Source organism: Hipposideros armiger, unplaced genomic scaffold, assembly GCF_001890085.2.
Source record: "Hipposideros armiger isolate ML-2016 unplaced genomic scaffold, ASM189008v1 scaffold_545, whole genome shotgun sequence".
Classification (NCBI taxonomy): Eukaryota; Metazoa; Chordata; class Mammalia; order Chiroptera; family Hipposideridae; genus Hipposideros; species Hipposideros armiger.
Window position 1 is genome coordinate 374,617 of NW_017731895.1, and position 6,070 is coordinate 380,686.

A 6,070-nucleotide genomic window follows, 5' to 3' on the forward strand; every position below is an offset into this window, starting at 1 on the left:
TATATATATAGTCTCTGGGGTTTATACTTGTCTATTATTATATGTATAATAATATTTTTGCCTCCAGATGGTATTATCAATTTATAATACTTGATTAGCTAAAAATAAAAGATTAAACACTATTAATTAAGATAATAAAAATTAACTCAACTAATTCTCAGGATCACATAATTTAAATAAATAAATAAATAAATAAATATATGTAACTAAGGCTGATTTCTTAGTTTTACCAAGTTATATTAAATAATAAAAGTTATTAAATACTTTAATAAGCATTTCAAAAATAACAAAGTACTAAAATATCAATTATAAAATAAGTCTAAATTAGTCTATTTCTGGCTTCTTATCACAGAGATGTTAAGGGATAAGTTAAGATCTATTAATATATCATACATTACATTACAAAAGCCTATGCTTTTTAAGGTTATAAAAAATACTCCTCCCAGACAGAGTTCCAATAAAAGAAAAACCCGAACAGCAAAAAGGGAGGTTACTACACTTGCAGGCAGACAGCCCGGCATCACCAAGTAATGGGGACTCCGACAACTTTGCTTTAAATTTAGTAACAAAAATTACAAACTAAAATGGCCATCTTAAATTTTTTAATAATTATTTCAAATTCCTAGGAGATATTAATGGGATAAAAATTTTAAAAAACCACCCAATATCTTAATTTTAAGTAATTTTAAGTATAACGTTAAGTATAATTAATTTTAGGTGTTTTAACTATAAGGTTAGGTATAATTAATTTTAGATATTTTTAGGTATAAGTTTAAATATAAAAATAAGATCAAGTATACTTGATTTTAGGTATTCTTAATTACAGGGTTAAGTTTAATTAACATTAGGTAATGTTAAGTATAAGTCAATTTTAAGGTTCATGAACTTTGTTTAACTGTAGGTATTTTTAAGTATAAGTAAGTAACATTAATTAACTTTAGATGTGCTTAAAAATAAGTATAGTCCACTGTAAGTATTTCTTTCACTTTGGAGGTCAGTCACACATTATACGGAGTAGTCTCGTTGGCAAGGGGGACTCCTTTCGTCCTTCCAGACCAACTCCACAAAATTATTCTCAACATCATAAACATTAAAAATTTCTTATTCTGAAATTCACCAATATAATTTATTTAATCATTCACTTATATCAAATCATAGAGACTTGGCTATGGTAACATAAAACATGTACCCGTCATTCCCTAACATTTCAATTAATAAAACAAAAAGGGGGAGCTGATGGGTGTTCTTGGGTGTGGGCTTGGCTCTGATGACTCTGTGGACTCTTTGGTCGGCCAGGCCCATTTTTCAAATTTTAAAATTTCAAATTTTCACATTTTTAAAATTCTTTACAATGTCTTTACAATGGACAATTTTATCTAACAAGGACTAGATTCGGTCCTTGTGTGGGGGAAGGAATGCCTATATTTTTTCCTAGGAATGAGGGAGAGAAAGACATACTCACAAAGGTAAGTATGTCTCTAATATCATCCTAATTGGAAATTACAAAGTTATAGGAGAATTTTAAATATAAAGGTTCTTATCACAATTGGCAGTTTTACCAACTTTAGAGGACATAGTATTTTAGTCCTCTGTCAATCACTATTGAGGGACCCAAAAATGAAGGTCCAGTGATACAAGCCCTCATGGAAATAAAAAAGAGAAAATAGGTTAGATTTCATAATAATTGTTTAAGGCTTCACAGCAGTTATATCATCCATTACTTAAATTCATTGCTACTACAATCATTACAACAGTCCCTCATTACTAATACCATAAAAAGCTTTAAAGTAACAGTCTTTAACATTTCATGTTCATATCCAAAAGAGGTGGATACAAAAAGGAAATTAAGAATCAATGTCTTAGAGGTCATAGCTGAAAAAAAATGGGGGTTGAGGTCGAGATCATACGCTGCCAACTTACCTACAGGTATCATACAGGGCAATAAATAATACATAATAGAAGTAAAGGACATAATAGAAGTAAAGAAAATACATACAGGACACTTGACGGAGTACAGATCTTGGCCTTGAGACTTAATGATCCATCAGATTTGGCCAACAAAATTATTACCACCTTTAAGGGATTTAAATCAGTCATCATCATCAGATTATCGCATGGACTCTATTAGGAGTTATAGTTTTCTTACTATTATTAATGTGCTCAGTTTCAGTTCTCATGCACCATAGATCATCCCATCTCTAATTATTACTCTGTTACTCACCTTCAAGCTAATATTTCACCTCTATATCTTGCTCCATAACGCCTTTTAAGCTACCCTTATAACCCTAGATGGGTAGAGGTTTTGTTTGTGTTACCAAAAACTGCAGCAGTCCGACATGAGAGCCAAGAGGACCTGACAGACGGTATCGAGGAGACCACCCATTGGTTCAAACGCCTGCGACTGACCGAACAACAAAGAATCCATCATGCCAGGCAGATGAGAGAAGCCGATCCCCTGACCTGGGGTCAAATAAAAAGACTAACGACAAGGGCTATGGAGATGTTACAGCACCAAGACTAACCACAGACCCCTGACCAGTATTCCCAGCCATGTTGGCCATAATCACTTGCCAGTCAGCCGAAAGCTTCATAGGGAGCTTGTCCTAGTGATCATAATTACTCATCAGCTACGGGGGACTGTGATACCCCTCCAGAGTGGTAAAGGAGAGGTTAGTGCAAGGCACACTCTCTGGCTGCATCCTTAGCAAGGCTGGCACAGCACCTCCACATACGGGAGGAAGGGGTCTCTGTTACCCATAAGTAATAATATATATTGGACTATTCTACCAAATTTAAGGCTCTTTAAAATTAATAAAAATGGGGGAGATGTTGGGAGCTGTCTCAGAGTAGTGAGACTGCAGGCTGACTGCAGGAGGAGAATGGCAGGTGGCTGCAGACCCCCATGTTCTGTGTGCTGAGGAAAAGGCTGCAAAACATTATGCTAGCTGAACAGCAAAAAGAGAAACTGCTGGAGAAAGAGTTTAGCTCAATCCCCTGTGCCATGAAAAGCAGAAGTTCCTGAACTACAACCACCAGACCCTCAGATGTCACTGTCTAATTATGGACTTATGAACTTTGGAACTTTCCACCATGCACTTGCTGACAGTTGCTATTTGCCTCAGTTTCACCTTACTTAAAATATATTTAGTCTATGCCATGTAATCATCTAGCTTGTTGCCAAGAGATTATCTCACTTCCAAACCCCTATGTCAGGAACATTGGTTCCTCATTCCCCAAAAACCCCCCTACCAAATCCCCTATGCTTAGCTAAGAAATTATTCCTGGTAAAAGAGGAACTTGCTCTCTATATAAGCAGTGTACATTTTAATACATGCTGTCACTTTCTGCCATCAGCAGTTAGTGAACCTTCTAATCCCAACTTTGGTGTCTATGCCAATTCTTTCTTTTCTCATTTCCTCGCGCCGATCAATCCTGCTTAGGGACCGTTGGGTGAGTTCCTGGCCTTGATCACCCAGGTGCCCTAGCTGTTCAGCCGGCTCTCGACAGGTGGGGGTTGTTGATAATGGGGGAGGTAATGCATGTGTAGGTGCAAGGGATATGTGCAAAGTCTCTGTACCTTACCCATAATTTTTCTATGAACTTAAAACATCTCTAAAAAACAAATTATTTGTTTTCCAAACTAAGTGATATTTAAGCTATTCTTTCTGAATCCAAAGTTCTTTGAGTCCTGTGGGATCTACCTAAGGTGACTAGGACAATGGTAAAGCCATTAAGGAAGGTAGGGAATATGAGAAATGGCAGAGGGAAACATGCACTTTGGGGTCTGTTGAGTCTTGGTTCATCTATGAGAGCATATTTACATGATATGGAATTGTAAAATTCTCAAGGTTAATTAGTAACTTTTCAAGACATATTGAAGACAAAGCATTAGGAATCTGTATTTGCAAATTAGTGTTGTCCAGGTGGCTTATCCTTCTTTCGTATTTGTTGTGGTTTGAAACTGTTGTCTTTAGTTTTAAAAATGCATAATCTTGACGTGATATTTGCTCTGCTTTTCCATCAAATATTACTATTTTCTTTTTCTGTGCTGAGACATTTAGAATACCAATTAAACACAATGGGTTGACTAGCACATGAGGTCCTCTACATTCACTTTTGCATCCCAACCATATTTTTTTTCTGTCACACCAGATTTCTTTGCCTCAGTCCATTTCTGACTCATGGTCTGAGTGCAAGCATATCACTTAATCTTTTTGCAGATCAACTTCTCTGTTTATAGAAAAAAGAATGATATTTTTACTTTCTGCCAAACTTTGATAGATATTTCAATGATTAATAGAGTGAACCACTGAAAAGAAATTGAAATCCTTAGGGGAGAGATATCTTTGAAGTACAATCCATTGTCTTCATTATTATGTTTTGGTTCTATTGTAAAATATGCCACCATCCACATTTTACAACCAGATCGCTTAGCACACAAGTGGGAAATGTAATCACTTTAAAAGTCCATATGTTGAAATGTGGTTTAGCTACTTTTTCCAGTCACAAAATTATAGTTTTAGAAAACTTTTTACAAGTATTTGCTTCTTTTATAGAATTTCTAAATGTGTTCCTGAACTGTGTTTTTGGAGCTATTTTTATACAATTTCCTGAAATGATGGAGAAGCTATTTTACAATTATGGTAGGTTTTCAGGTCTTAGTGTTACATGAATCAATATCAGCATTCATCTTTTCCTTTAAGATGGGAAGATACATTAAGTGCAATTAAAGTTTTAGGAAGAAATTCTGAGTCTACGCTATTGGTATTATTTTGGCATAATGCATAAATTAAATAAAATTATTGACACATCTGATAGGTGTCTTTCTAAACAAAGAGAAGAAAGATGTTTTGGGTTTTCACATGTCTGTTTATAAATATAAGTAGGAAAATAGACCAAAATAAAAAAGAACTTGGCAATTCCATGGATCCAGACAGGCAGATTTGGAGTTTGTGAAAAGTTGTTTTAATTGTGGAACTTTTTTATTATTATTATTTTTATTGTGGAATACATTTTTTAGAATTAGTTTCAGCTGTACAACACAGTGCAATAGTTATACTTTTTACCCCTCCAAGTGACAACCCCCCTCCCCTAATCTGCCGCCCCACTTCCCCCCCCCATTATCATACATATCTATTACAATTCCCTTGACTCCACTGAAACACTATACTCCAGGTCCCATGACCATATATATATATATATATATATATACATATAAACTTATAGTTGGCATACTATACTATACAACATCAGCTTCAGGTGTACAGTGCAGTGATCAAGCCTCTACCCCATCCATGATGCTGTCTCCCTAGCAAGACATGTGACCATCTGACACCCTACAAAATATTTACAACATTATTAATTAAATTCCTCTAAATGTCTTTCACATCCCTGTGGCAATATTGTAGTTCACTCTTTATGCTGTCTAATCCCTTCCTCTTCTCCCTCATCCCCACCCCCTGCCAAATAGCAACCATCAGTTTTTCCTCTATATCTCTGAGACCACTTCTGTTTACTTTGCTCATTCATTCAGTTTTTTAGATTCCACGTATAAGTGAAATCATACGGTATTTGTCTTTCTCCGACTGACTTATTTCACTTAACATAATAGTCTCTAGGTCCATCCATATCGTCGCAAATGGTACTATTTCATTCTTCTTTATAGGGAATAATATTCCATTGTGTAAATGTACCACAATTTCTTAATCCAGTCATCCACCGATGGGCATTTCCATTGCTTCCAAGTCTTGGATATTGTAAATAACGCTGCAATAAATATAGGGTTGAATGTATTTTTTCGAATTAGAATCTTGGGTTTCTCTGGGTAGATACCCAAGAGTGGAATTGCTGGATCATATGGTAGTTCCATTTCCAGTTTTTTGAGATATCTCCATACTAATTTTCATAATGGCTGCACCAATCTGCAGTCCCACCAACAGTGCACCAGAGTTCCCTTTTCTCAACAGCCTCACGATCACTTGTTGTTTGTTGATTTATTGATGATAGCCATTCTGACCGGGGTGAGGTGGTATCTCATTGTGGTTTTTATTTGCATTTCCCTAATGCTAAG